We start from the raw sequence: 23562 nt of genomic DNA, 5'->3' as shown, positions 1-23562 counted from the left end.
CAAAGCATTTCGATGACAAATTCCAAGAATCACACTTGCCATTTCATGCCCGTGCCTGTGAAAAGAAATGTTCGTCGATAACGTTAAGCTATTCAATCCGATAGTGTTTTGTCTTGTTTATTGTATAACGGTTAGATCAAGTAATCGTGTTAAAGTGTTGATCTTATAAAACTGTAATATTCGTATATCTTGCGATTCTGAATTTTTGAGATGAGATCTAAATGATTGCGTTATGTTGATTAATCGGACCATTATCCTCATCTTGGATGTTATAAGCACAACGTTTCGGTCGCTGCAACCTGCGACCTTCTTGCATTTGGACGTTTCTAATTACAAAATCACAGAAAAAGAAAACATAATATAAACCCATCCAAATGGGAGGTAACTGCACAATAACAAAACTCTTTTTTCTGAGTTGTCCCCCTTACATCGTGCTTTTTTAAAATACGTATGTGTATTGATCCTCTGTTCCTTAAAGCACTTTTTTCTTTAATATTAACAATTAGTATAGATATCCCGAAAAATTGAGCCATAGAAAAAATGTTAACAAATATCTTAGTTACCCCTGATGATTGAACCTTCTTTATGATCTACGGACCCACCCTGAAACAAACGCTTGAATTCTTGTAATGCAGAGCCAACCCTCTTTTTCCTTAGTAGAAAAAGAAGCATGTTCTCAACACCTGAAGAAGTTCACAGGTTGCAGCGACTGAAACGTTGTGCTAATAACACCAAAGATGAGAATAATAGTCCGATTAATCATCATAACACAAGCATTAGTATATCTTATTTCAAAATAGCTTCTTGTATTATATTACTTATATTCATTGCCATTGATTAAGTAAATACGGTATGATGTGATATTAAACAGAGACACTAAACGTGGGAAAACGTAACCAATCTGTGAAAGAGAAACCTTGTCTTATAACTAGAGTGAAAAATATTCAAAGAAAAGAATGTAGATTAATAGGTAAGACTTTGAAATAACTGACATAACTATTACGAAAACAAGAAACCATATTGTAAATTGCGTTATAAAATAAAAAGGGAATGTTTAGTAAGGACTTATATGATTTTATATACAAATATAAATTATAAAAGAGTATTTCATGAATTTAGAAACTGTGGCAAAAGCTGTGAAAATGAGGGCTTACCGTTCAAACGACCTAGGTGTGCGTGTGTGCTTTGTCATCGCTGCGAAGCTAGGATAAGAAAAGAATTCCAAGATGGCGCCGTCGGCGTTTTGTAATGGTATGATCTCGGTAACTCTCGCAAAATCTCGTGCATATATGCAAATTAGTTGGTCTTCGACAACTATGAATTCAGGTCGTTTTGGAAGACAAAGGCAAGGAAAGAACGGCCGGTGGGTAATTGTGTACGCTGGATCGTGTTGGTGGCGTGTCACCGTGTCTGTGTGTGTACTGATCGAACCGCTTTCCTGTCCCTTGCATATTGGACTTTGAATTGGTTTACACTGGACTTGCACATTGGACTTTGAATTGGTTTACATTGGACTTGCATATTGGACTTTGAATTTGTTTACATTGGGCGTCAACTTCAGAAATAAATGAAGAATAATCGTTATCTGTTTTAGTTATTTTTTCATAATAAGTCAATGTAGTTATTTTAATGTAACGTATCTGGCAATGCATATTATTGGTATATAATGTTAGGTGGGACTCCGTTGTTTAAAAAGATGAAGAGAATCCGCGTGATTATAACGTCTAACAAGAACGTGATTCTAAATCTTACTTTGATGATCACAGGACCAATCGCTTAAGCGTAGAATATGCAGCTATACCGAATTGCCATGTTTGACCTTGAGAGAATTACTTGAGCAAGTGATTTCACACTCCTATTATCAGGTCGGTTCAAAGGCCTTACCGTTTTATCGAAGAGAAAGTTTGAATCATCGTAATTTATTTCATGCATATTGTTATTACTTTAACCATCATTTAATCAGGATTAATGTATAACGTTTTCCTTCGAATTATTACTTCTTATTTTCCTGGAATAATTTACCCCTTGTTGGCCCGGAGTCGGCATTCCTTATCAACAGAAAATAAATATTCTTTCCCTAGGATAAGGGGCATCCTCACACAGCACTGCTGATCAAACAACTTCTGGGAGAATGTAGTTAGAAAATCTTGTCCCATCTTACATATTGTGTTTACGTAGCTCATTCGAATGTTAACTGTTTTCAAGGATTCCTAACAAAACTTTATAGTTATCAGAACTCGTATCCCGGAAATTAATTTGACAACGCGACTGTGGCACTGACATCCGGAAATAAAAAGATAAATAAAAAAAATAGAACAGACAAAGGAAAGTATTGTCAAATATTTTCATATCTTTCTTTTCTCCTCTGATTAAGAGATTCTACCCTCGAAAATTAGGAATATCAACAACTATCATCCTGTACGAAATATTCTGTTGATAAATAAATGCAATATCATTGAAAACTATTGAAATTCATCTTACTATCGTCATTACTCTTTTATACATTAACTCGGTCACATAGTTTTTTCTAACAAGCGTTTTTGACATAGCCTTCCAACACAACTTCTTTCATATATGTTTATATTAATCAAACACAAAACAAGACTAAACATAAAATTAAATGTTGTAAGAAGGTAAATAGGACATGGAATTAAACTTCAATAATCTATAATATAAATCTTACTTGTCTATTTAAATGTATGTGTGTATATTTGTATGTCTGCCTAAAACTTTCGAGAGCGGAAACGTATCATTTGAGGTTCAATGCCTCGAACGACGAATATCGAAAAATTGGCCAAAAACATTAAATCATTTCACCTTTATCTTTGCAGTTTTCTACAAGGAGGGGTCGATTTTTTGCGAGCCATTTTTGCAAGTCGTCGTATCGGTTGGATTGACTTTGCCTAATTTTAACGTTCCGAACTTCCGGTCGCGTCATGGGGTAGCGGTAAGACGTCAGATTCTTTTTCACTTTCTTTTTCGCCTTCGTGTAACTTTTTTCTTGCTCAACACATACCTCCAAACACCCGGACAACGCCGGGCACCTAGGCTAGTTAAAATATAAGTTGTATTTAATCGTCCCTAGGAACAAAATCAATGTATCGTCATTTTACCTACTCTGAAGTAAGCTGTTTTATTCTACCAGTTAATAATAACAGTAATTTTTGTATCATTTTAAACTCTATTTTTATTCCACTCATCATATGTCCCCTCTAAAAAAAAACTCTGGAATGCATATTCCCACGTTTATTTAGATGGCTTTAATGACATAATTGTAGACAAAAATGCTTAAACTTTTGAATTTAAGCTGAAAATATATTTCGAAATTAAATAATTCTCATTATTTTATGCCTAATACTTAAAAATCAATACTTGAATTTTTAAGTAGGAAATTATGTACCATAATGCGCCTTAGCGAAATTTGAAAAAAGATCAAATAGGCAAATTGAAAATGTTTATTGATAGCTAACAATCCATATTTAGAATTTCCTCCGTCTTGGAATTATCTAGTTTTTTTATGAGGAGGTTCAATCTTTATTTTCCTTCTTTGATTAAAATTAAATTGAAATAAATATAATACACATTATTTACTCTAATGTCTAGCAGCTTTGTTTCAAATTTATAATGGTCGCTTAATTAGTTTAATAATAAAACGCACATACATCGCTACATGTATAAACATACGTACGTCTAATTATATATATATATATATATATATATATATATATATATATATATATATATATATTCATCCACAGACTGCTCACTATATCACTGCTCTTGAGTGCAGTTAGACTACACATATCTCAAGCCATAATTCCAAATTACAACTAACTAGGTGATAGTCGCGAATTTTACTTCCAAACGCTCATAGATTATATCCAAGTCTTTATGTAAACATTGACCGTTATCTTCGTGTTATTTCATTTGTCTGTATACAAAAGGCTTCACATTATGCTAAGTAACAAGGGATATCATTTTACGACATGCACTTCTCAAAATGTGATATTATAAAGGCATACACAGATGGACTGTTTCGCTGTATCACAGCTTTCATTAGTCTCACTTAAATAATAAGAAAAGTCTTATTTCTAAAGGTAAATGGTTATATCATGATAAGTAACTTTATTCCAATGAAATATGTTCGCTAAACAAAACAAAATATGTTATCTCTTCTCATTCGTAATGTGAAATTTCTTCTATTTAATAACGGAGGACCAGACCAATAAAGTGCAGCGCTAATTAACCCTATTGTCTTGAGAAATGAAATGATGGGTTATCATTCGCCGTAGCCACGACAAATGGTTAAGTAGGTGAATGCGAGTTCTCCATGGTCACTCATTAATATCACTTAACCATAACGGTCAAGTAAGGGGACAGGCTTAATCACGTAATGGCTGCTAAAAGTAATGGCTTTAGTAGAAGTATTGATCTAATTATACGCAGAACAGTATGCGCCGATATCATTCTTGCATTATTCATTCCTGCGATTAGTAAACTCTCGAGTTTCATATTTCGTTCTATCTATCATTTGATCACCATTTACTGTTCAAGGCCATCTGCTCAAGAACGAATTTCATCCACACAGTCTGCCTCAGTTTAATCCACATCATAATTTATTTACTTATACAATGTCTATATGTAAATATCATAATGAAACTTTTGTTTAACCACACAAGGTTAAATTAATGAAATGCGCCCAATTTGAGTCCCATTTAGGCATTATATTTTCTTTATAAAACTTTTATGGACAATTTATTTCATACACTAATGAGGGGTCATACAGTAATAATAACATTACGTCTTCTCCGTCTTGTTTTCTTTATTCGTTTTATTATTATTATTATTATTATTATTATTATTATTATTATTATTATTATTATTATTATTATTTACATATTAGGAGTCTTTCTACAAGAGGATTCTCACTGCAAAATATCCTCTCTACGGTAAACTTTCGCCTCGGAACGTCTTCACTGGTTCGGCCTAGCACTTCGTCGTCATCCAGATTATTTCATCGACAAAGCCATTGAACAAACCTCTCTTCAGGGTTAGAGGTTATCTTATAACCTGGCCTAAAACGCTGAAACAAGATGCCGAGCTGTTCATCGATCGTCGATGGGGATCCGCGGGAACTGTAATTGGCTGAACGCTGAATCTACTATTATAGTGGACTGCAGTGTTCTTTTTTTTTTTTTTTTTTTTTTTCGTTGTTCTTTTTTTCTTTGGGAGATGTCTGGTAGGTTATAATACTTTCGTGTAGTTTCAGTTCCCTTGGTCCGTGTAATAGTTTTCTAATATTTCCTTAATTATTAATTTCAAATTACGTATTCTTCGTTGGACTTTACTGATTATGTAATGCTGTTCCCACACTGATTTTCCTTAATATTGCTGTGCGTTGTATGCTATTTGTACTCAATTTAATTCCGATTTTTTCCTAAGGTTTTTTAAACTTTTCGAATTTGTTTTCACTGTTCCTACGGTTATCATTATTACGGAAATATTCATCACGTTCATTTTTGACAACATGATGTCGACAGTCAAGCGAGATTTCTTTGAAATAGGTTTTAATTAAAATGTATGCAGCTAACGGTACTTGAGTTGTAAAAGTAAAACTAAAGTTGAAAGGCCGTTTTTATATGATAATTTTCAAAACATTTTAATAACGTCCATATTTTGGTAGGATTGGTGAGGAGATATTTCTGAAGTTAAAAATTAGAGTGAGCTAGTAACAGAAACTAAGAATGTTAAACTCAAACCTTTTAACTGATCTAATACCTTAGTTAGAGAATAAACTTTCATTGTTAGTTATATTTAAATAAGTTATATTTTTCAATGCAAAATGTACCAGTTTTCTATATTCCTTCTTTTTGCTTCTTCATAAATTGTATGGCACATAAAAACGAAGGGTGGATACAACGCGTTCTTTGACGGAAATTGAGAGGAATTACCGACTTACTTACCTAAGCGCGTGTGTTTGTATAAAAAGCGTTGGTATTAAACGTATATTTAATAGCACGAGGTGCCTTTTAAACGTATGTTTAGTAGCACGAGGTGACTTTTAATAATTCTCACTCCGTGAAAAATTATTAGGAGACTGATACTCAAGAGACTAAGAGGTGAACGTATTCAAGTCAAATGGGAACACATACTTAGTGGGAACCTCTTTCCGTTTGCCTGCTGTCCAGCTGACTACAATATGGGTGTCTTCAAGTCCACCGTAAACAAGTTCTGGATAAGCCGTTCCATTTATTAACAAATTTACCGAATTTCCATTACTAACGATTACTATATTGTCGAATTGACACTTGCACACTAATAACTCTTACTCTTAAGTGGCCTCTAGGCCTTGATAAGTGGCCTATGTAAAAAAAAAACAAATTTTGTCCACTTAATTCATCTTTTCCAAAACCTTTCACGCTATCGCTCATTAAATCAACAATTTCATTCATCCTTATCCTTGAGTGGATTTTTATCTTAGCAAATTGTGGCACATTAGTATGAAGAAATACATGTAGTAGTAGTAGTAGTAGTAGTAGTAGTAGTAGTAGTATTTACAATACCTGCCCACGGAACAAGGTTAGACATCAGGGTCGTTTTTTAACGTGGAGAAAAGGTACCAAAATAAAAATTGTATCAGTCGTGAAGGATATCTCCTCCACTGAAAGAGAACGAGAAATGGAAGTGGCGCATCTGAAAAACAGATGCTACACTTTGACCTTGGCCAAAAGGCTAAAACGTTAATGTAGGAGTAGTTATAGTAGTAGGTAGACTAGTAATCATAAAATGCGACCGATTTAAGCAGCTACAGAAAGGCTAGTACGAAAAAGCTAATATCTTTCATTCGTACATGTAATAGTTCAATACACTGAATTGATTTTCTGCAAGACTTGGCATTTCGTTTTAATCTTATTTTAAAAGAAACAACCCATCGATAACAATAAATAGAATAAGCAATCATGACTGTATTTTTATGAAAATTCAAACCGCAATGAATATAAATGACTTCTTTTGTAAAATAGCAACAAAGACGATTGTTAAAATAAAAGAAATAAAACAATTGCTAGTTTTAGGAGCGGGAATAATTGAACAAAAACCTTTTTTTTATCGGGTACATTTTTATCTCATCTAAATGTATGAAGCGGCCCACTTATAACAAGGTAGATAACTGTCTTTTATATGTTTTAGATATAAAATGTTCGCTGCTCGACGGTTCTTTTTCAGACAATATCTTAAAATAATAGTAATTGTGTCTAGAGTTTCGCTTTATGCATAATGCATTAGTTAATCAAACGCAAGTTTTCTGACCATCTGTTGGCGTTTGCTCGTCTACATGATTCGTTCATTTATATGCTTCGTTCAATTATATTGATTCGTCTTATCTAATAACATTTTTAAACCAGCCTTTTCGACCTTTTATTGTGTAATTTTGTCATGTTTTGTATGGTTGGAATGAAATCGTTTTGAGGTAATTCATTTTGTAGCCTGGTAAATGTCGACTCGTTATATACTACATGTAAATTCAAATTGAACAGAGAGCAGATAATTTTACGTAACGAAAATATCAGATGAAAGTGAAATGCTCAAAATTATAAAGGTTTTCGGTTTCAATTGGGAATACATATTTACGAGTTAATTATTTTTCTAAGTAGTACGAGTATTTATTTAAATGCTGCTCACATCAGCATTATTTGGCACAAGGCCTGGAAAGTGGGATACCCGCAGGCTCCCCTAAAGGAGGGGCACTCCTGCAATTTTAAAAATTGCCTGAGTAACCCCGTCGGCATTCAGGCAGCAAGCAATAAACTTGCCCCACTGGAAAGCCCGGTGGCAAGGCCTGGGAGGGTGGACCTTTTAGGTATTACCCAGGCGGTGTACCTCAGTCCAACAGGTGCTGGGCCGGTTCCCGGCCCCTCACCTGTTGGGCTGAGTGTCAAGTGACGAATCCTTGACTGGTACTACCCTGTCTCCATGCAGCCGAGGCCGCTAGGAGAGTAGTATTAAGCTTATATAAAGTCAAAACAAAGTTTTCGAATCAAATTGATATTAATCAAGTACTTATGCGGTTTACTGGTCGTGCTGAAATAATAGCGTCATTATTTAGAAACACATTCTTAATATGGGAGGGAACTTTGTTAACTAACACCTACACATTTACTGTACGAAATATACAATAAAATTGAATTTAACACGAAAATCCTATCAAAAAATTTTGTAAAATGCACAAGCGCACTCAGTGTCTGTTTTATTAAAGGTATCTAGAACAAACTTAATGGAATACATTCACGTATTAATCGGTACGAAATACACATATTTGTTTTGAAAAATTCCAACGCGGCACAAAATATTTTTATTTTATAAAATACTAACGCGGTAAAAAATATTTTTTTTTGTAAAATTCCAACGTAGTAAAAAATATTTTTTATTTTGTAAAATTCCAACGAAGTACAAAATATTTATATTTTATAAAATTCCAACGAATTACAAAATATTTTCATTTTTTTAAATTCCAACGAAGTACAAAATATTTTTATTTTTTAAAATTCTAACGAGGTACAAAATGTTTTTATTTTATAAAATTGCAACGAGGTACAAAATACTTTTATTTTATAAAATTCCAACGAAGTACAAAATATTTTTCTTTTATAAAATTCCAACGAAGTACAAACTATTTTCATTTCATAAAATTGCAACGAATTACAAACTATTTTTATTTTAAAGAATTCAAACGAATTACAGAATATTTTTTTTAAATTCCAACGAAATACAAAATATTTTTATTTTATAAAATTCCAACTAATTTTAAAATATATTTTTTATAAAATTCCCACGAACTACAAACTATTTCTATTTTTTAAAATTCCAACGAATTACAAAACATTTTTATTTTGTAAAATTCCAACGAATTACAAAATATTTTTTATTTTATAAAACTCCAACGAAGTAGAAAATATTTTTATTTTATAAAATTCCAACGAAGTACAAAATATTTTTATTTCATAAAATTCCAACGAATTACAAAATATTTTTTATTTTATAAAATTCCAACGAAGTACAAAATATTTTTATTTAATAAAATCCCAACGAGTTACAAAATATTTTTATTTCATTAAATTCAAACGAATTACAAAATATTTTTATTTTAAAAAATCCCAACGAATTACAAAATATTTTTATTTTATAAAATTCCAACGAGTTACAAAATATTTTTATTTTATAAAATCCCAACGAAGTACAAAATATTTGTATTTTGTAAAATCCTAATGAAATACAAATTATTTTATTTTTATAAAATTCCAACGAAGTAAACAATTACGAAAATAACAATAAACAAACATAATATTTGCTTTTCTTTTCATATTTCAAAAATAATATGTCAGCATTTAATCATTCCACTGAGGACAGTGAAATAATTTCAAACCTAGTTGGCAAAGAACCAAGTGTAGTATCTGTTCTGATATAACACTTAATCTTTCAGTACTCGGTCAGTGAAGGAGAAACCTTTTTACACTGAATCAAATTTAAATTTTCATCCAATCCAAAGTGTACCATTTGGGGAGTTTAATTTCGATCGCACTAAAAGTAGGCTTTGCGCCTAATTAAACTGTCGTGGAGAGACAACTAAATAAGTATTAAAAACATTTAAAATATTTATCATTTCGTTTTTTATTGGAAGAATTGTAGTGAGCGCTAGATGCTCGTTTAATAGACTATCAGATTGGCAGAATTCTAATTTGCGAAAATAAATCCCTGTTTATTTATACAAACTTAAATACACTTAAAGGTAAGAGTTAAGAAATTTATTGTTTGAAAGAAAAAATAATTTCTTTAATTTCCTTTTTTTTACTTTTTATACTTAAACTAAACTATTTCGAAATAGATTTTCTTTTTAATTCAAATATCTGGATAAAACAGCTTAAATTGATATGGCGTTTGAAATTTGCCTCTTCGAGAGACAAGTAAATAGATACTATTATTAGCTATCTTTTTACTATTCGCTATTAACATGAAAATGACGAGTAAGAAAATATAAAATTGATAACATTTAAACCAAGGAAGACTCTCATTTGTTTATTTATTCAAACATAATAACAATCGACATATTCATGTTCACTTTAAGGTAAAAGTGCACAAAGTAATACACCAAATATTATGTAATTACTTTTAAAAGTCCATTCTTTAATATTAACACTTGTTAACAATAGGACGAGAAATTATATTATTTTTCTGGAGTGTAAATTACAAATTGCTATGTTCGTAAAAAGGAGTCACACTTTATAACAAAGTAAGCGATATGATATAAGAAGAATCCGTTTAAACTCTATAAACTTTCGTTTAATTTTGTATGCGGAAGTGTTGTGGGGGAATCACCCTCCAGATGGACTGTTCTATTCATTATATGACCCATAGACTTTTTGATCCTAGGTGTGGATTAAACACCAGAACGACCCTGAGTTAAGACGCTAGTTACCGGAGTGTTTATCGTCACGTTCGTTTGTTATTTTTCCTGCGATTGTTTTACATATTGTTATTATTATTGTTATCGCCGTGTTAAATTTGTTTTATTTGTTAAAGTTGTTATTGCTGTTATCTTCCTGCTGTTATTTTTTAACGGGACTTTTACCCTATTTTTTTTATTATTTTTTATTTTTTCCCCTCTCTAACCCGTCGGCCATGGCGTCCGCCAGCAATGTGCCGTCGGAAGAGGACAAAAGTGGCGAACAAAAGAATGGGTGGGCAAAACCACCCAAAGTTAAAATTGACGTTAACAACTTCTAACGGAAGCAAGGAAATGTCTGCAATATGTTACAGAAACAGGAGTTACTTTAGAAGCACCATGGCCACAGGAATTTGCCAAGAAAACGATCTCACTTTTTGTGGTTGATCGCAAGACCAAAAAATTGATCAGGTCAACTAAGGAAACGGTGACCAAATTAGTGGCAACGGCAGGAATGCGTGCGGAACGTGTAACGAAATGCAGAGGCTACAATACCTGGGCCGCCCTGTTTAAAACAGAAGAAGAATGCGTCGCACTAACAAAAAAGGAAATCATTACACAAGACTACATTTTAAGAATGGAGTACCTAGGACGGAGGAGAACAACTGTTTCCATTTTCGAAGTTCCAGGGGCGGTCCCAGGTGAATATCTAGCTGCCTACCTCCTGAAATTCGGTGATATTACTGGTATAGAGGTGGACCAGTACAACGGAGTCTGGTCCTTCGACATCCTATTAAACAAAGAAGCTTTCCTCGAAATACCCTACTTCCTGGAAGCGGGAGCTGAAAAACTCCCCATTGTGGTCACAGGGAGGAGGCCAACCTGCTGGATTTGTAGTGAAGTAGGTCACTTTACCTACACCTGTCCGAAAAAGAACAAAACCAATGTAACAAACACAACAAACCCTAAAGAGGTGATTGTTGGGCACCTCGAACCTGAGGCTAGAACGCCAAATACAAGAGAAAAAATTGAAGTGATTAAAGAAATCACAACAGAAGAATTTGAGAAAAAATTCAACTCCGAGATGGAATCGCCCAAAAAGAGAGAATGGACACTGGTACCGTTTTCTAAATCGCCTCGTAAAACGTACGCGGATAAACTGACCAAAGAGCAGATATTAGACATTAGGACCAGTAAAGACCCGGGGGGCAACAAGTTTAAGGCCCTGCGCAAAATAAAGGACTCGCTTGATGAAAAGCGCAAGCAAAGCGAGATGAAAAAAGAAAAAGAAAAAATATTAGATTTCCCCGAATCGCTCTTCCCCGAAAAGCCTGCCCCTCCTCCCAAAGAGAAAAGATCACCCCGTAAAGCGCCACCCCTCTGTCCCGCAAACGTACCAAAAAGAGACCCAAAGTTGACAACCCTAGGCTCCCCATCCAAAAAGACCCCTAAACCGTCCCCTAAACCCTCTCCATTCTGCTCCCCAAACAATACACCCCAAAACTCCCCCCCGCTTCCCCTATGAAAATTGACATGCCCCCTCCTCCATCACCTCGCCTTTCTACTTCTGAAAAGAAAAGACAAAGAAGTCCCTCCGTGGAAAAAGACCAAAAAAAGAAAAGACCCCCTTTTTTTCAGGGCAAAGACGTGTGTAAGATCACGGCTAATATAGAGACCATATCAAAAAATCACGGTAGAAAAGACTACCGAAACCTCTACGCGGTGAAGCAGATAAGCAAACTGGACATTACAAACCCAGAAAATTTTCCTAATGCCAAAAGACTTTTAACTGTGGTCAGAAGTCGTGAAGAGGCCAAAGGAGTTTGGACTATGCTGGAGGAAGCAAACTCTGCTTTTAATATCATTCCTCCAGCAGCCTTTTTTAGCGACTCCGACATACTTAAAATGGAGAAACTATGTGTTGGACGGGTCCCCATAAAAATCCACCCTTCACTTTATAGAGCGATTAAGTTAACATTTCCTCTAGACATCGGTGGTCTGTCCCCTGATTGGGCCATCACTAATGAGATGACCTCAGGATCATTGGGGACAGCTGTCGGTGTCTTGGCACCGTCCATGTTTGTTAAGGATACCCAACCCTAGATAGATCACAATGGCTTTAAGGTTAGCTACTTTGAATGTCCGAGGGTTGAGGGACGCCTCTCGTAAACTTCGAGTTGCACGCGACCTTCAACGCCTCGGGGTGGATATATGCTGTGTACAGAAAACTCACTTCATTCCCAGTGATTATCAGGGTGTGCTGCTTAGGGACTTTCAGCTCTATTCAGCACATTTTGATTCCCACTCGAGGGGTGTTTCCTGGCTAGTTAGACGCACTCTTGATGCTTCGTGTGACCCAGTCTATGCTGATCCAGAGGGAAGAGTGCACGTGCTGGATGTTACCGTAAAGGATGTGGCATTTCGATTTATTGGGGTTTATGCTCCCAATAGCCATAGCGAGAGGGTTTCCTTTTTCCGGGGGATCGAGCCCTTCATGAATTCGTCTCGGCGGATAGTTTTAGCGGGAGACTGGAACGCGGTCCTGGATCCCGATTTAGATCGCGGGGGTAATACTTCAAGGGCTACTAACCAGAACCGGGATGCTAAGGCGTTTCGAGACTTTATTGACAAGTTTGATCTTGTCGATAAATTTCGAAACGAAAAGCCCGGGGATTTAGCATGGACTTGGACAGGTAGACGCGGCTCCGATCCGGTGCAACTTTCGAGTTACATCGATCGGTTCTTAGTTGGGAGAGTCGACTTAGGGCTTTTAGACTGTCCAAGTTTTCATAACATAGTTTATTCGGACCATAGGTTAGTCCGGGTTCGGGTAAACTTAGATAGCGTTAAACCTAGGATGGCTAGTTACTGGAAGTTCAATACGTCGTTGTTCGACGTGAAGGGCTTCCGGGAACAGCTTTTACTAACAATACAGAGGGAATTGACGGGAGCCATTATCGGGAATAAGTGGTGGGGAAAACTTAAACAAGTAATTAGGTCCTTCGCTGCTGATTTTAGTCATCGACTCAATCTTAGTTCTAGAGCAGCGAAAGCGGCACTAGATGATAGATTAAAAAGGGCGGTGGAGGAGGGGGATAGTGATAGTTATACTTTAATTAAGGCTGAACTGGACTCCCTGGATAACAGGAAGGACCAGGGTCTAGTAGTTAGGGCTAGGTTAAAAAGAGTGCCGAACGAGGCAACAAACATGGCCGCGTCAATGCGTGCGGAGGAGCGTCGACGTGCGACTGACCGACACATCGCCAGTGTCACATTGCCGGACGGACGAACCGTAACATCAAATGATGGAATCCTGGAGGGTTTTCGAGCTCATTTGCAGGAGATTTTTACCATGGAGCCCAGTCTGGAGATTGAACAGTTTGACACGTATTTAGCTGACTTTTCTCGCCTTGAAGCGACCGAAGCAGCTACGTGTGAAGGTAGCATAAAAGAGGAAGAAGTCCTTGAGGCTCTGAAACAAGTCGGGCTAGACAGGACCCCTGGGATTGATGGTCTGCCTTACGAGGTGTACTTGAGGCTGTCGCCCATTTTTATTCCTTTGCTGGCCACACTCTTCAACTCCTGGTTTAGGAACGGGTCTATACCTCAGTACTTTACCAGGGGGATCATTAAATTGCTTCGCAAAGATAAAAATGGAGGGGATGGGATTAGCAATTTCCGGCCCTTAACGATATTAAACACAGAGTTAAAGATTTTGGCCAAGATCTTAGCAAATCGTCTGCAGGTTGTTTTACATCGTCTCATAAGTCCCGAACAGACGTGTTCTGTTAAGGGCCGGACGATTCAAGATAATTTGCACGCGATACACTTGATCATAGAGAAAGTCGACACAGAAGCCGCGCTGATCAATTTAGATCAGTCCAAAGCATTCGATAGGGTGGACCATCGTTACCTAGGGGCTGTTCTTTGCTCGGCTGGGTTTGGACCCCAGTTTCGCTCATGGATTCGCCTCTTGTATGCTAACCCCGGTGCTATGGTGGAGGTGAATGGGGTGAGATCGAAGCCCTTCAGGTTAACAAGATCTATCCGTCAAGGTTGTCCATTATCACCCATGCTGTATGTCATCGCGCTTGATCCCTTTTTGCGCCAGCTTAGGGTGAATCCGGTCCTTCGCGGGATTACTTTTCCAGGTGGTTCTACTCCAGTAAAGTATACCGCCTATGCTGACGACGTGACTGTGCTTGTAACGAGCAATGCCGAGATTAGAGTCGTCGAGATGGAAACAAGACGGTATGCACAGGTAACAGGGGCCATAATCAACCACGTTAAGTCTATTGGCTTACGTGTTGGTGCCTGGAGGGGAACGCCCCTTCAGGGGCCCTTTGGCTGGACTGATGGGCCCTGCAAGCTACTCGGCGTCTGGTTTGGCCCCGACCTCCAGCTGGAGAAAAATTGGTCGGAAGTGTTGAAAGCGGTCAAGACCACAGCTCATTTGTGGTCTTTGAGAAATCTAACTTTAAAGGGTCGGGCGGAGGTATGCAATACTCATATCCACCCCCTGATCCTATACCGTCTATCAGTGCTTCCACTCCCGGAGTCCTCACTACTTGAACTAGTGCGTGCTCTTTTCGCGTTCTTATGGCGCGGAAAGCAAGCCATGGTTGCTCGGGAGATCTGTTGCCTGCATCCATCTGAAGGCGGTATGGTTATGCCTAATATCAAAATACGTAGACACACTCTAAGGCTGATATACCTGGACCGAATGTGTACACTTGACTTAGGGAACGGTGTCTTCTGGATGGAAGACACTAAGAAAGCCTTTCCGGCTTTGGAGAATTTGCATTCGGCTGAGGGGGAGGCACGCAAGAGGCCCCGAAACGAATGCCATTTCTATCGCGAGTGTCGACGGGCGTTGAGGTTCCTTCAACGGGTGAATGAAAGCCTCTCTGACACCCGGCTGTTGTCTCGCAAAGCGCTATATAGGGTTTTAGTGAGGGGATCTGTCCGAGACGAAAAGATTGAGGAGTTCGGTTTCACGAATGAGGAGCGTCGCTCGATATGGCCTTGGGCGCCCGGGATGAGCTGTTTCGATAACTACGAGGCATCGCTCACCTGGCTGGTAATCCGAGATGCCCTCTGGGTTCACAAAAAACTTTTCATAGCGGGTTTTACAATGACACCTAGTTGTGTCCGATGCGGAGAATGGGAGGAAGACCTAAGCCATGCTTTCTTCCGCTGCGCTATCGTTCGACCGTTATGTGAGTTAGTGTAGAGCTTCACGGTTCGCATACTGAACGGGCGTTTTTTTTGTGCTGGATGCGGTTTCCCCGTGCTGCAATTGGGCGCCGAGTATGAAGAAAGAGGAACGTTATGTTTTTCTGTGTTTGCTAGCTGTTATGAGAGGCGTGATTTGGTCGACACGACAGAAGGAGGTTTACGGAGATGAGACATCCACTGCTCCTCAGCTTGTTCTCATGTTCAAGCATCGGTTGAAAATGCGAATTAAGCTGGAGAAGGTGAAACTCACTCCTGCGAATTTCAACGAAAGGTGGGTGAAAGCTTTGCGACTGTGTAGAGTGACTTGAGCTGGCCTTGAATTCGTTTCTGATTTGGTCAAAAAGGATTTTGGGTATCCTGAACTAACAAGACATCAGTATCGGACCGATTAGTTTAGTATGGGTTAGTTAGGCTTTATTGTTTGAGTTTTTTAACAGCTAGAGTATGTATGTGTTCATCGTCCCAGTCCCTCTTTTAGTTTGCCCTTTCCCCCTCCCTTTTTTCCCCCACCTTAGGTTCGATAACCCCCATTCCCGACCCCAATTAGGTGACGGATGGGCTGCTTTGTCAGTGATGCAGGTCGTCTTTGTGGAGTTTATTCAATAAAGTCAGTTTTCGTGTGGATCTGCGTCTTTTCGACTGACAAAGCTTTCTATCTGTCACAATTAGTAGTGGGGGGCTCTTTTACTAACTACTATTTTGTCATTGTAAATATTTCATTCTTTTTGTATATAAAATTTTTAGCCCCAACCCCCCCATATCATGTATATATCATTTTTCGGGTTATAATTAGGATTCCCATAGAGTGATTCTGGTATTCTGGTGAAAGAGTCTAGTTAAGTTAACTTTATGTTAGATAGGTCCACATTAACCCCTCCCCCTATTTTTGGCCTTGTGCCACATTTTGTGTATATTTATGCAAATAAATATTAACACCAGAGCGACTCTCGCCTGCTTGGTGACGTTTACTACTCTTTTTAGTTGTAGCTTTTTTACGTTGTTGTTCCAGTAATACATAGTTAAAACTCTATTCCGTTGTTCTGTTTTCTTTGTGCCTTATTGCAAGCCATAACACTGGCGACATTGGATTCGGAGAACGTACTCACGTTTAAAAACAGTGTTCTAAAAAACTAAACACTGACGACATTGAATTCAAGGAGCATACTTAAATCGAAACCAGTAATGATATTGAAAAAAAAATACTCGCGTTGAAATAGTATTCTAAAAATACTAACGACATCGGACTCAAATGTTATCAAGCCTAAGGAAGCGTCTAACATAACACTTGCAACTGAAAGGTTCACACAAAAAAACGAAGATCATTACGGAAAAAAAGATCTAAACAGAAAAAAATTCGTCACGACTTTCAATGATAGCGCAGTACTTTTGCAAAAGAAAAAGGTTCGTCGCGACTTACAGAGGTTAATTTTTATTATTTTGGAACAAGATTTCGTCACTTGTGGTTTTCGTTGCTAAAATCGGGCGTTATTTTTTTTTTCTCTGGAGAAAAATATACACTTGATTTTTTTTATCTTTAGAAAATGAACTCTTTATATATTGATGTTTTTCTGTTCGTTTTATTGTCTGGAGGACGAAATAAGAAAGAATAAAACGGTTTTTTGAAAGTAGCGTTGGAACATTTTACCAAGTTGGATATCGATGCCGCAAAGCGTCAGTCACAATCCGAAAAGCACTGGACTGAACGTCAAATACGATTCCTGCCTTGACAAAGTATAAAATAGATTCGTGGCTTAGTGGGGGATGTTCTCTTCTCTTCCCTGCAACCTCTCTCCCACAGAAGAGACGTTGCGATCCTGTCTTTGTTTTATCGTTATTTCCATGGCAAGAGCTCGTCCGAGCTCCAATCTCTCGTCTCCCCTCGCCAATCCTTCATGATAAACACCCGTCTAGCTAAAACAACTGTCAGTAATTTCCCCCACTTTTTATCCGTGCCTAAATCAAAACGTATATTCCATGAACATAGCTTTTTTCTGAGAATGAACGCCTGTGGAATTCTCTTCCGGTTGCTTGTTTCCCACCTGACTACAACTTGGACGTCTTCAAGTCATACATAAAAAAATTCCTGATTAATCGCCCCCTTAAGTAAGACACTTTATCAAATCTCCAATACCAACTATTACTACGATACTATCCCATTGATTATTGTATACAAAATAACCCTTATCCCCAAGTTGTTCACGGGCCTTGATAAGTGGTGATCCCCATGTAAAAAAGGAACAGCTAAAAGAATTGCAAAAACAGTTAGCCGAATGCCAAATACGAACCGATGAACATCTAAAGGAAGTTCAAAAACAGTAAGCCGAACGTCAATTACGAACAAAGGAGTTACTTACAGAATTTTTTAGAATCATTCGAACGTGGAAAGCGATTCAACATTTTCTCAGAATACAATATGGACCGCAATAGACAATTTTAAATACGAGGAAGAGGAAAATCATTCGCAGCGTATTTTCGGCATTATGAAGATTTCTTTTTTAATATTGACTGCAGCAACTGGTCTGATCAAAAGAATTACCAGACTTCTACTACGACAATTGGAAACGGCTCAGCATGATAAATTTGTGGATTACATATTGCCGCGGAAAACAGCAGATTTATCATTCAATGAGACGGTAAATTTGTTAACAGAACTTTTCTCGCCGAAAACGTCTATTTTTCATAAGCGTTGGAGATGTTTGAATGTGATAAAAGACGATAATGACGATTTTGCCACCTACGCAACTGCAGTGAGCAAACACCGTGATGACTTTAAGTTGTCTGAACTAACAGCAGACAATTTTAAATGTCTTGTATTTGCGCAAGGGTTAACCTCGGGAAAAGATGCGGAAATCAGGAGCAGAGTCCTTACAAAATTAGAAAATGAACCGATTGATTGAGGATTGTCAAAAAGTAGAAATTATAAAAAAAGATGCAAGAAATATCGAAGCAGGCATCGCGAATATAAAAAGGTAACTAAGAAAAACCCGTCGAAATGGCGCACAGACACTAACCACCGAAACTCAGAAAAACTAAAAGCACCAAGCGCTTGTTTCAGATGTGGTGAAATACATTGGGTAAGGGATTGCCAATTTTTAACAAAAAGATGCCATTCATGCAATAAGATCGGTCATAAAAGTTCGCATTGTAGAAAAACTCAGAATAGAAGCCGTGTACGTCAAACCAGCACTAAGGACGTCGTAGATGAAAATCTACGCAAATATGTAACGGTTAACATTTTCGGCAAGGCTATTAAATTCCAATTAGACAGTGGATCGGATCTTTTATTAATAAATCTCAAAACGTGGAAAATATTACGAAAGCCGACTATGTTAAAAACTAATAGAACGGCGACGGGGGAAAACAAAAATACTAAGATTGTATGTGCTAAAAAATAGTGAGAACCTGTTCAGTTCTGACAGCATGGAGGAGTTTCGTCTCTGGGATCTTCCTATATCCACATTCTGCATGAAAATAGATACGCGCCCAGCAGAAACGGAGAAACTTATAACTTGTTTTAAAAAAAATTTCACAAACGTATTTACTCCTGGCCTGGGAAGATGTACAAAATGGCCGCAGATTTTAAATTAAAACCTGGCACACAACCGGTGTTTAAAAAGAAATGTAATGTCCCGTTCGCTTCCCTGAACAAAATAAATCAGGAACTAGACAGATTAGAAAGCATCGGTATACTTGCTAAAATTGAATATAGTGAGTGGGCTGTTCCGGCAGTTTACGTAAAGAAAAGGTCCGGGGAAATTCGCGTTTGCGCCGACTTCGCGACCGAACTCAACGGGTCCTTAGAAGATTGTCACTATCCACAACCTAGTCCAGAAGAAGTGTTCACGAAATTAAATGGCGGCAAGTTTTTTTCTAAGATCGACCTAAGCGACGCTTATCTACAGATTCCGGTAAACGACAAAAGCGTTAACTTCCTCTATATTAACGCTCATAGGGGTTTGCACGGATACGAAAAACTCGCGTTTGGTGTCAAGGTGGCACTCGCAATATTCCAGCAAGTAATGGATACTATGCTGTCCGGCTTGGACACCGCAATCGCATATCTTGATGAGATTATCATAGCGAGCAAAAGCAAGGAGGAACATGAAAAATATATCAGACAAGTATTCAGTCGAATACAAGATTATGGATTAAAGAGCAAAGCAGATGATTGCGAGTTCTTTTTACAAACAATTAAATACCTGGTCAAATAATCGATAAAGATGGCGCAGACGCCCAGGCCCAGATGGGGCGATCGCTATTAAAGAAATGCCGGCACCAGTAAACATAACTCAATTGCAGAGTGTTTAGGTTTGGCAAATTATTACCAGAGGTTCATCCCAAATATGCACACATTGCGCGCACCACTTAATGAATTGCTGAAAAAGGATAAGGCTTGGGAGTGGACAGAAGATTGACAGACATCATTCCAAGAAAAAAAAAGAATCCTTACTTCGAAACTATTCCTAGCGCATTTCAATCCGCAGTTGGACATAATAGTAGCTAGCGATGCTAGTCAATATGGCGTCGGAGCGTGCATGCTACATCGAATGCCGGATGGCTCGAAACAACCTATTGCTTTTGCATCACGGACTCTCTTGCCAGCGGAAAAGATTTATTCTCAGATCGAGAAAGAGGCCATATGAATTATATTTGCAGTTTCAAAATTCCACCGGTTCTTGTACAAAAGACATTTTTCTACAAACCGACCATAAGCCGTTGATATCCATTTTTGGATAAAAAAGGGACTTCCAACATTCACTGCGAACCGACTATTAAGATGTGGAACTATTCTGCTGAACTATAATTTTACAATTCAATTTCTCCCCTAAAAACAACTAGCCCATGCAGACCGTCTATACAGACTGATTCCTGCCAAAATGGAACCTCTTGAAGATTCAGTAATCACGGCACTACGTATTAATAGTGATGTAAAAATCATGATAAACAATATTATCCGCGAACTCCCGATCACACTTCAGGAAATTAAGTCAGAATCCCTAAATGACAATTTCATTCAAACCACGAAGCAGAAATTAGCACTGAGTGACACCAGTTCAGGCATGTTTTTTCTGGTTGCGACGAAATACTGCTATACGGTTAAAGGGTTGCCATCCCCCAAACCCTTCAAAAAGAATTCTCAGTGATTTTCACATGGAGCATCCAGGAATAAACAGAATGAAAAGCCTAATGAGGTGTTTTGTTTATTGGCCAGCTATGGACCAAGATATTACCGACATAGTGAACAGATGCAAAGGCTGTGCTTTGGCTACAAAAGCACCACCGATAACATATAAACCTTGGCCTAAGGCTGAACAACCATGGTCGAGGATCAACATCGATTATGCGGGACCTATGGAGAACTTTTACTACATGATAGTAGTTGACTCTTACTCTAAATGGCCAGAGGTACTAAGATGCAAAAAACCGACCACGGCAACAACGACAAATTGTTTATTAGAATTGTTTGCTCGTTTTGGGGTTGTAGACAACGCTACACAGTTCACCTCGACAGAGTTCATAGAATTCTGCGAGACGTATCAAGTCAAGCATATTACGACACCGCAGTACCACACTAGAACCAACGGCCAGGCCGAACGCTTCGTCGATATGCTTAAAAGGGCATTAAAAAAGGCGTCCGGTACACCGACAGTAAAGGCCATTCAGCAATTTCTGCAGGTTTACAGAATCACGAGAAATCCGAATAAACCAGATACGGGATCCCCAGCAGAAATCATATTTGGACGGAAAATAAAATCCGTATTTGATAAATTGTTACCCAAGCACATAGTACACAACAGAACGTCTACAATTCCAACGAAACAGTTTAACAGCAGAGATAACGTGTATTTCAGACATTTTAGAAATAACGTTTCTTTTGGGGAACAGGACACGATGAAGAATCGGCCATGTTACATACATCATTCAGGGCCCAAAGTTCCAACATAAGAGGCACCTGAATCAAATCAAGAAATGCTTCTACGAGGATCAAGAAGAACCACCGCAGGACGGAAATGAGGCGATTGAAACTGTGTATGATTGTTTTGACATAGACCCTCCAAAAGGGATGTCAGAACCGAGACGCTCCGGCAGATGGAGGAAGTGCACAGACCCCTCGGTGGTCTGCCCCAAAAGGAAGAAATACTGATTTTCACAACCGCGGAAATCAGCTTGGGAGGGGGTGTTGTGGGGAAATCACCATCAAAATGGACTGTTCTATCCATTATATAACCCATAGACATTTTGATCCCAGGTGTGAATTAAACACCAGAGCGACCCTCGCCTGCTCGGTGACGTTTACTACTTTTTTCAGTTGTAACCTTTTCACGTTGTTGTTCCAGTAATACATAGTTAAAACTCTATTCCGCTGTTCTGCTTTCTTTGTGGCTTATTGCAAGCCATAACAGGAAGGTAAACCTGTGTATCGCATAAATAGTACAAAGATGACTGTGTGATCATGTGTTTCAACAACGGTATTTCTCCATGCTGTCTATTCCATCCGATTTTTCTCTGATTAAGCCACATTACAAGGACATTTAGTGCTAACTAGGAAAAATGAAACTTTTTTAATCATTATCAGAATCATAAGCAATTTCAGGTTTTCGTGATAGGACTCAAGTATAATATCTGTTCGTCTCTCATTCCGATGGATCAATATGTATTAATAGTAAAGAAAAGTGAGAGAAAGAACTGATATTCCTGTTTACGAACACGTCAAATCCTGCTTACGACACAACACTTCTGTTTATAAAAACCAAAAATTCCTATTTACGAACAGCACTTCTTATTCACGAACATATCAATTCTTATTTACAAACATAGCAATTCTTATTTAGGAACATACCATTCTTCTTTACGAACACACAATTCTTATTTACAGGCATAAAATTCTTGTTAGCGAGCATAGCAATTCTTATTTGCGAACAAAGCAATTCTTTTTTATGAACGTAGCAGTTAATATTTAAGAACATAGAAATTCTTATTTACGAAGAAAAGAATTCTCATTAACAAACATAGCAATTCTTCTTTACGAGCATAGAAATTCTTTTTTAAAAACAAAACAATTCTTATTTACGAACATATGCATTTTTATTTACGAACACAGTAATTCTTATTTACTAACATAGCAATGTTTTTCTAATAGCATAACAATTCTTATTTACGAACATACAATTCTTATTTACGGACATACAATTATTATTTACGGACATGCAATTCTTATTTACGGACATAGAAATTCCTGTTTACGAACCCAAGAAGTCGTTACCTAATCATGCAGATTAAAGAAACGTACAAGATCCATAAGAAAAGCCGAAAAATAAACGTCTGTTCTAATACAGAAGTAACAATATATACGGTAAACGCGAGACAGCTAGTTCTTTATCATATAAGCTCGTTTACATATTTCAATAATATTTAAGTCATATTTTTACCTCCGTTCTCACTTTCTTGATGCAAAGAAATGTTCAATTTCCATTTTCGAGCAATCAGTCGTCATTTGACACCAGTTGGCGTAGGTGAAGCGTTTACAAACTTCAAGCTCCAGAGCTATTGAAATTCGGTTCCAATAAATGTGTTTCTCACAGACTTCTTTCTCAAGGCAAGGATCTGTAGAGTGGACGTGATGTTGCAAGAGCTTGTCATCTGTATATTAATGCTGACATACAGGGTAAGGACTTGTGTGACTTGTTCATGGGATGATTTTTGCAGAAGTAATAAGATGTTCATAGCATTCAGGTACAAGTACCATTTAGCAACTTTTATGGGCTACTTTAAGTGCCTATGATTTTAAGCTGTACATAAAAATCGTCTCTCTGCAGACCTTAAGGACTTTAGATTTCATTTACTTTTTTATTAGACTTTTACACTCTATAACAAATGAAGCGCAC

The sequence above is a fragment of the Euprymna scolopes genome, chromosome 5 (assembly GCF_053919585.1).
Source record: "Euprymna scolopes isolate OS-2025 chromosome 5, ASM5391958v1, whole genome shotgun sequence".
Lineage (NCBI taxonomy): Eukaryota > Metazoa > Mollusca > Cephalopoda > Sepiida > Sepiolidae > Euprymna > Euprymna scolopes.
Note: the sequence above shows the minus strand (reverse complement) of the source record.